This window comes from Meriones unguiculatus (assembly GCF_030254825.1).
Source record: "Meriones unguiculatus strain TT.TT164.6M chromosome Y unlocalized genomic scaffold, Bangor_MerUng_6.1 ChrY_unordered_Scaffold_23, whole genome shotgun sequence".
Lineage (NCBI taxonomy): Eukaryota > Metazoa > Chordata > Mammalia > Rodentia > Muridae > Meriones > Meriones unguiculatus.
The window spans coordinates 23290721-23300866 of NW_026843709.1; positions in this window are offsets into that span (position 1 = coordinate 23290721).

The following is a 10146-nucleotide window of genomic DNA, read 5'->3' on the forward strand; positions in this document are numbered from 1 at the left end:
AGCACCACATGGAACCTTCTCCAAAGTAGACCATACAGTTGGTCATAAAGCAAGCCTCAACAGATACAAAAAGATTGAAATAATCCCTTGTATTCTATCTGACCACCATGGACTAAAGCTGGACCTCAACAACAACAGAAATAAAAAAAAGCTAACACACACATGGAAAGTGCACAACTTGTTCAATGACAGCTGGGTTAAGGAAGAAATAAAGAAAGAAATTAAAGACTTCCTAGAATTCAATGAAAATGAAGCACAACATAATCAAATTTATCGGACACATTGAAAGCAATGATCAGGGGAATATTTATAGCACTAAGTGCCTGCAAGAAGAAATTCATAACATCACATACAAACAACTTAATGGCCTAACTGAAAACCCTAGAACAAAAAGAAGCAGATACACCCAAGAGGAGCAGACAGCTGGAAATAATCAAACTCAGGGCTGAAATCAATCAATTAGAAACAAATAAACTATTCAAAGTATCAATGAAACAAAAAGCTGGTTCTTTGAGAAAATCAACAAGATAGACAAACCCTTAGCCAAACTAACTAAAAAGCAGAGAGAATCTATCCAAATCAGCAAAATCAGAGATGAAAAGAGTGACATAACTACAGACACTGAGGAAATTGAAACAATTATTAGGTCATATTACAAAAGCCTATATGCCACAGAATTTGGAAACCTAAATGAAATGGACAATTTTCTTGATAGTTTCCATCTTCCAACAGTAAGTCAAGAGCAGGTAGAAAGACTGAATAGCCCTATATCTCCCAAGGAAATTGAAGCAGATATTAACAGTCTCACCTCCAAAAAAGCCTTGGGCCAGATGGTTTCAGCTCAGAACTCTACCAGACCTTCAAAGAAGTGCTAACACCAATTCTCCTCAAACTATTCCACAAAATAGAAACAGAAGGACCATTACCAAACTCATTCTATAAAGCGACAGTCACCCTGATACCTAAACCACAGAAATACCCAACAAAAAAAGAGAACTTCAGACCTATCTCTCTTATGAACATTGATGCAAAAATACTCAATAAAATACTTGCAAACCGAATCCAAGAACACATCAAAGATATCATCCATCACGACCAAGTAGGCTTCACCCAGGCATGCAAGGGTTTCAATATACAGAAATCCATGAATGTAATCCACCACAAAAACAAACTGAAGGAGAAAAACCACATGATCATCTCCTTAGATGCTGAAAAAGCATTTGACAAAGTCTAACACGCATTCATGTTTAAAGTCTTGGAGAGATCAGGGATACAAGGCACATATCTAAGCATAGTAAAGGCAATATACAGCAAGCCTATAGCTAACATCAAACTCAATGGAGAGAAACTTAAATCAATCCCACTGAAATCAGGACCAAGGCAAGGCTGCCCACTCTCTCCATACCTCTTCAACATAGTACTTAAAGTCCTAGCCAGAGCAATAAGACAAATAAAGGAGATCAAGGGGACACAAATCAGAAAGGAAGAGGTTGAAGTGTCACTATTTGCAGATGATATGATAGTATACATGAGGGACCCCAAAAATTCAACCAGAGAACTTCTCCAGCTGATAAAGACCTTCAGCAAAGTGGCAGGATACAAAATCAACTCAAAAAAACAATCAGAAGACCTCCTGTATACCAAAGATAAAATGGCCAAGAAAGAAATTAGGGAAACAACACCCTTCACAATAGCCACTAATAATAAAAAGTACCTTGGGGTGACACTAATCAAGCAAGTGAAAGACATGTTTGAGAAAAACTTCAAGTCTCTGAAGAAAGAAATTGAAGAAGATATCAGAAGATGGAAAGATCTCCCATGCTCATGGATTGGTAGGATTAACATTCTAAAAATGGCCATTTGGCCAAAAGCAATCTACAGATTCAATGGAATTCCCATCAAAATACCAACACAATTCTTTACAGACCTTGAAGAAAAGATTCTCAGCTTCATATGGAGAAACAAACAAACAAACAAAAAAAAAAAAACAGTATCTCCTAAACAACCCTGTACAACAACAGATCATCTGGAGGTATCTCCATCCCCTATCTCAAGTTGTACTACAGAGCAATAGTAATAAAAACTGCATGGTATTGGCATAAAAACAGAAAGGAGGATCGATGGAACTGCATAGAAGACCGAGAAATAAACCCACAAACCTATGAATACTTGAATTTTGACAAAGAAGACAAATCCATTCAATGGAAAAGAAACAGCATCTTCAACAAATGGTGCTGGTCCAACTGGATGTCCACATGCAGAAAAATGAAAATAGATCTATATCTATCACCCTGCACAAAACTAAAGTCCAAGTGTATCAAAGACCTCAGCATAAAACTAGATACTCTAAATCTGTTAGAAGAAAAAGTGGGGAACAGCCTAGAACTCATTGGCACAGGAGACAACTTCCTGAACTGAACACCAAGAGCACAGTCTCTAAGAGCAGCAATCAATAAATGGGACCTCATGAAACTGAAAAGCTTCTGTAAAGCAAAGGACACCATCATCAAAACAAAACGACTGCCTACAGATGGAGAAAGAATCTTCACTAACCCTTTATCTGACAGAGGACTAATATCCAGTATATACAAGAACTAAAGAAGCTTCAAAGCAATAAATCAAGTAATTCAATTAAAAAATGGGGAACAGAGCTAAACAGAGAATTCCCCACAGAGGAATATCGAATGTCAGAGAAACACTTAAAGAAATGCTCCATCTCATTAGCCATCAGGGAAATGTAAATCAAAACGACCCTGTGATATCACCTTACACACATCAGAATGGCCAAGATGAAAACGCAAGCAACAATACATGCTGGAGAGGTTTTGGAGAAAGGGGAACCCTTCTCCACTGCTGGTGGGAATGTAAACTTGTACAACCACTCTGTTTGATTCATCTGGTGCTTTCTAAGACAATTAGGAATAGTGCTTCCTCAAGACCCAGCAATACCACTACTAGATATATACCCAAAGTTTGCTCAAGTACACAAAAGAGATACTTGCTCAACCATGTTTATAGCAGCTTTATTTGTAATAGCCAGAAATGGGAAACAACCCTGATGTCCATCAAAGGAGAAATGGGTACTGAAATTGTGGTATTTTTACACAATGGAATACTACTCAGCAATCAAAATGAGGAAATCATGAAATTTGCAGGCAAATGGTGGGATCTAGAAAAGATCATTCTGAGTGAAATATCCCAGAAGGAGAAAGACAAACACGGTATATACTTACTCATATAAACCTATAAAATATGATATACATAATGAAATCTATACACATAAAAAAGATAATCAAGAAAGCAGACATGTGGTAAGATGATCAATCCTCATTTAGAAAGACAGATGGGATGTGCATTGAACATCTGACAGGAGTCTACTGAGTGCATCTGAAAGACTCTAATACCAGTGTTTTCAAAGCAAAGACTCATGACTAAACCTCTGGCAGAGTACAGGGAATCATAAGAAAGAAGGGGAGTTAGTCTGATGGGGAAAGGACAGCAGCTCTACAAGGACCAAATATATCTATATACAGGGTCTTTTCTGAGACTGACATTCAACCAAGGACCATGTATGGATATAACCTAGAACCTCTGCTCAGATATAGCCTGTGTTAGATCAGTAACAAATTGGTTTCCCAAAGTGAGGGAACAAGGACTATTTCTAACAGAAACTCAATGACTGGCTCTTTGGCCTCCCCACCCCTCAAGGGAGGAGCAGTCCTGTTAGGCCACAGAGGAGGGCTTTGCAGCCAGTCCTGAAGATACCTGATAAAACAGGATCAGATGAATGGGGAGGAGGTTCCTCCCTATCAGTGGACTTGGAAAGGGGCATGGTGGAGATGAGGGAGGAAGGGAGGGACTGGGAAGGAATGAGGGAGGGGGACACGGCTGGGATACAGAGTTAATAAAATGTAACTGATAAGAAAAAAATAAAATGAAATAAAGAAGTTGGAAGTAAGTGGGTCTTTAAACATTCCTAAATAAAGAAAGCTTCATAGTAATATGAATTAAGGGGAATATACTGGATGACAAGGTGGTTTCATAATATTGTCTGGGAACTGAAATTTTGTAGGTTGTGACTTAGAACTAAGCAGTTACTCCTGTACTCACTAAATGTACCTCCACATTCTTATTGATATAGTAGGCTGGGAGGTTCTAGGGTTTCCTGCTGTGTTGAGACTTTAAGAGCAGCGAAAGCAGTAGGAAACCAGAGAATTCCTGGGACTGTTTGGCTGAAATAGAGAAAGATGTGTGAGTGTAAAAGGAGAACTGAGGGGCAATAAACTATTTGATAGATGGGGTAGTTCCACACTAGGATTGGCAACATAGAGGGTTGCCTTGACTGACCTGTCCAGCTTGGAAGCTGTGTCCTACTCAGTGGTCTCTGAGCAATCTTCACAGCCTTGAAGGTGTTTATAGTTAAATTTGGCCCTTCAGGAAAGAATAATGTGTCCATGTTATATGCCTAGGATAGAAGAACAGCTGAGTTTCCTACTGTGGTCCTCCAGACAATCCATCTAAATGTACTTATAGTGACAGGACTGCTTTTTGAGAGTGCCACCTTAGCTCATGGTATGTTAGGTAGCTGGATAAAAACTAGATCATACCTAGGATGCTCGGCTACATAATGAGTTTCTGGAAAGCATGCCTTACAAAGTCAAACTCTGCCCTCCCTTAGCAGAATCTTTTCTCCATGTTAAAAGTGATTGTAAAAGTTAACATATTTTTATCACTTATGTGGAATTTCATTTATCATATATTATTCTCCTTTTCCATTGATCCCAGGTTCAAGTTCCTACCCATGTGTCACATTAAAATATTTTTAAATACATCAATTGAAGTATGTGGTGTTCATTTATTCATTGGAACATGATCAGTGTCTAAGTGCCATGTACCTCAAAGAAAACTGAGTTCATTCTTGCAGCAACATGGCAAAAACCTCAAAAGAAGCCATCAGTCCTGAAGAGTTCTATACTTCATCACCTTCATCACAGTTTTTCTTATGCATTTACTTATTAGGATTTGTTCACATTATATCCCCTCTGTTGCCTACTCTCCACATTGCAGTCCAACCCACTCTCTCTTTTCTACCCCTATTTCTGTTCTCAATTTGCCTGATAGGGAAGGTCCTCCTCCCTGTTCAGTCTGACCCTAGCTTACCAGGTCTCATCAAGGCTCCCTGCATTATTTCCCTCTGTGGCCTGATTCTCAGAGCATTTTTCTCCTTGTTTCCTCAATTCCCTCTACTTTTGACACTCTCCATGCCTCCTCTCCTGCAGGCTTCCCAGAGCTCGTAGGGGAGGGAGAATTTCATAGGAAATCCCATTTAGTCCTAGGTGTTTTATGATCTCTCTCTTCATAATATAGAACTGTGGTTCTCTGTATGAAATCCCATTTGATGAAGAAGTAGGCATCTTTGTGGATCCAAGAACATGGCAATCATCTATCTGTAGAGGCAGAGAGCAACATATTTTAATAACAACAGGCTGAGTGCTTGAAAATTTGTTGCCCTGGCCCAACAAATCAATTAATTGACACCCAATCCCCCTAGTGGAAGCCTGGTTTGGTCACAGTAGATGATCTATTGGTACATTATTCCCTGCTAAAATGAGACCTTCTAGTAAGTGAATACATATACTATTTTTTTTTTCTGCATTTCAGTTGCTTCACCCAGCATGATTTTTCGTGGGTTCAGCCATATACCTGAAAATATCATGATGTCATTTTCTTAGCTGAAGAATACTCTGTTATGGAAATATTCCACATTTTCCCTATAGGAGAATATCAGTCCTATTCTTTAGAACTTGCAAATTGCTGGGACTGTAATAATTGTATTGAATGAAAACCTTTCAGGAAAACTATGTTCTTTTAGCCTAGAAGTCCCACCATCTTCTTCTACTTCCTGGTAATTTTAATTGAATTGTCCACTTGAAGCTCATCTATTTAGGTGTTGAGTTTCAGTGAGGAAATGTCTGGTATATGTTAGGAGGTTTTGCCTTGTTAGATAATATAATTCCTATTGAAGTTATATTATAGGAGGCTGTGCATTGAGGTTGATATGCCAATGAAAATGTCCAGTCTCAATGAAGTCTCTGACCCTTTATATACTTGTTTCTGTAGGTCTCGGTGTATCTATTCCTGAATCCATCTCTCTAGCTCTTATATCTCTCTGTCTCACTCAGTCTCCATCTTTTGGCCTGCAGTTTGTTGTTTAGTATGAAAAGCTCATAGTTCTGCTGAAAGAAAACAAGAAGTTGAGTGCTTGCTGATGTGACATACTGGATAGTCTCTGTAAAAATAAAAGGAAGGTCCTAATTAAATGCTTTTGATTCAAAGAGTTGCCTTTGTTAGGGAGCATTTTCACAGTAAGCAATTCACTGACTAAGGATATATATATGCATTTAACAAATAATAAAAAATTTGTGACAATGTGAAAGGATATGTGACTTTTATTAATTACTTTTGAAAGAAGTATGTGAAACTTTTCCTGAACTAAGAGTCTTAGAAACAGAAACTGTCATCTCTGGGTTGTGTGCTTTCTGCTTCCCAGATGGAGGCATGTGGGACTGATCAGCCTTTCTCTCAAGGAGGCTGTCTACTTGGCCATTTTAATAAGTGGCTCCTGAAACTCTTATGGCGTTCACCTGTTGCATGGCATCATTCTCCCTCTCAGCCCATCGGCATCTGAGAGAATCTTGAGATTTCTGTGGAGATGAGTAAACAAACTTTCCTCCCTGTCCAGTATATCTAATCCTGTGAGTATGTGACTTTTTTTTTTTTATGAAACTCAACCAGCCTTTATCTTATCCCTTTATCCAGATCCCAACCTAAATTCCTGTTTACCTCCTGACAATATCAGGTAGGAAATTAAACTATAATGTTTGTTTACTTGGATAGTTTCCTAAGTATGGAAACTTCAATGTGATTTGGGATAAGGTGAATGTCCCAAATGACAAGGTGGTCTCCTTCTGTGGTCTTCAATCTAAAATTTCCTAGGTTGTGATTTTGAACTATGCAGTGACTCCTGTACTCACCAAGTGTACCTTCACATTCATCTTGATAAAATAGCCTGACAGGGATAAGCTTCCCTGGGGTATGGAGTCTTTAAGAGCAGGGAAAGAGAAGGAAAACAGACAATTTCTGGGACTTGTTCCTTGAAACAGTAAAATATCTGAAAATGTTAAGGGAGAACTGAAGGGCAAGATACTATTTGACAGCTAGTAATGTTCCACATTAGTGTGGCCAAATCTCTAAGAGCGGGGTTGTCTTGGCTGATCTGGGTTATACTGAGCAGCTGTGTTATACTGAGTGGTCAGAGAGGAACCCTCCTGGTCCTGGAGTTGTAGTACAATTGGGTCCTTGTTATATGCCTAGGAATCAAGAGCAGCTGTGTTTCCTGCTGTTTTCCTCCAGACAAACACTCTAATCACAGTGTTCATGCCAGGACTGCTTGTTCAGTGGTGCACCTGAGCTCTGAGGTAGCTGGGTAACCACTAGTTCATGGCAAGGGTTCTCTGATACATACTGAGTTCCTGGAAAGCACGCCTTACATAGTCAAAAATTGCCCTCCTATAGCAGAATATTTTCTCCATGTTAAAAGTCATTGTAAAATTTGTCAACACTTTAGTTTTATTGAATATGTTGGAATATCATATAATATACATTACACTACTTTTCCTACCCATGTGTCACATTAAATTATATTTTCTTTAAAATTCATCAACTGAAGTATGTGTTGTTCATATACTCAGTGGAACATGATCACAGTCTCAGTACCAAGTCCCCTAAAGAAAACTGAGTTCATCCTTGCTGAACTCTGGTACCACCCCCCAAAACAATCCATCAGTCTTGAAGATCTCACAACCTTGATACTTCATCACCTTGATCACAGTTTTTTTATGGACATATTTAATATGATTTCTTCACTTTGTATCTTCTGTGCTGCCCCCTTCTTATTCTTCCATTACCACCCACCCTCCTTCTTATACCCCTATGCCCTTTCTCTAGTTCTCTGAAAGTGGAGATCCTCTTCCCCCTCCTATGTGACCCTAGCTTATCAGGTCTCATCAAGGCTGGTGGCATCTTCACCTTTGCAGCCTTATTCCCAGGGCATTGTTCTCCTTGTGTCCTCAATTCCCTCTACTTATGACACTCTTCCTGCCTTTTCTCGTGCATACTTTCCAGCGCTTTGAGAGAAGGGAGAATTGCATTTTTTTTTAATTTTTTATTTTTTTTATCAGTGACATTTTATTAACTTTGTATCCCAGCCATGTCCCAATCCCTCATTCCTTCCCAGTCCCTCCCTCCCTCCCTCATCTCCAAAGTGCCCCTTTCCAAGTCCACTGATGGTGGGGGGACCTCCTCCCCATTCACCTGATCCTATTTTATCAGGTATCTTCAGGACTGGCTGCAAAGCCCTTCTCTGTGGCCTAACAGGACTGCTCCTCCCTTGTGGGGTGGGGAGGCCAAAGAGCCAGTCATTGAGTTCCTGTTAGAAATAGTCCTTGTTCCCCTCACTTTGGGAAATCAATTGGTTACTGAGCTACCACAAGCTACATCTGAGTGGAGGTTCTAGGTTATATCCATACATGGTCCTTGGTTGAATGTCAGTCTCAGAAAAGACCCTGTATATAGATATATTTGGTCCTTGTAGAGCTCCTATCCTTTCCCCATCAGACTAACTCCCCTTCTTTCTTATGATTCCCTGTACTCTGCCAAAGGTTTGGTCATGAGTCTTTGCTTTGAAAACACTGCTACTTAGAGTCTTTTAGATGCACTCAGTAGACTTGTGTCATAAGTTCAATGCACATCCCATCTGTCTTTCTAAACGAGGATTGATCATCTTGCCCCATGTCCGCTCAATTGATTATCTTTTTTAGGTGTATAGATTTCATTATGTTTATCATATCTTACAGGTTTATGTAAGTGAGTATATCCCATGTTTGTCTTTCTCCTTCTGGGATATTTCACTCAGAATGATCTTTTCTAGATCCCACCATTTGCCTGCAAATTTCATGATTTCCTCATTTTGATTGCTGAGTAGTATTCCATTGTGTAAAAATACCACAATTTCTGTACCCATTCCTTCGTTGATGGACATCTGGGTTGTTTCCAGGTTCTGGCTATTACAAATAAAGCTGCTATAAACATGGTTAAGCAAGTATCTCTTTTATGCACTTGAATGAACTTTGGGTATATACCTAGGAGTGGTATAGCTGGGTCTTGAGAAAGCACTATTCCTAATTGTCTTAGAAAGCACCAGATAGCTTTCCAGAGTGGTTGTACCAGTTTACATTCCCACCAGCAGTGGAGGAGGGTTCCCCTTTCTCCACAATCTCTCCAGCATGTGTTGTTGCTTGAGTTTTTCATCTTGGCCATTCTGATGGGTGTAAGGTGATATCTCAGGATCATTTTGATTTGCTAAATAAATTGGAAAAAATGTGGGGAACACCCTAGAATTCATTGGCACAGGAGAAAACTTCCTGAACAGAACACCAACAGCACAGGCTCTAAGAGCAACAATCAATAAATGTGACCTCATGAAACTGAAAAGTTTCTGTAAAGCAAAGGACACCGTCATCAAAACAAAACGACTGCCTACAGATGGAGAAAGAATCTTCACTAACCCTTTATCTGACAGAGGACTAATATCCAGTATATACAAAGAACTAAAGAAGCTGAAAAGCAGCAAACCAAGTAATCCAATTAAAAAGTGGGGAACAGAGCTAAACAGAGAATTCTCGACAGAGGAATATTGAATGGCAGAAAACACTTAAAGAAATGCTCATCCTCATTAGCCATGAGGAGAATTTCTTTATATATATATTTTATTTTATTTTTTCTCCCTCATTCCCTCCCTCATCTCCACCATGCCCCTAACCAAGTCCACTGATAGGAGAGGACCTCCTCCCCATTCATCTGATCCTGTTTTATCAGGTATCTTCAGGACTGGCTGCAAAGTCCTCCTCTGTGGCCTAAGAGGACTGCTCCTCCCTTGGGGGTGGGGAGGCCAAAGAGCCAGTCATTGAGTTTCTGTTAGAAATAGTCCTTGTTTCCCTCACTTTGGGAAACCAATTGGTTACTGAGCTACCACAGGCTACATTTGAGCGGAGGTTCTAAATAATTTCGTAGGGCAATCCCACTCAG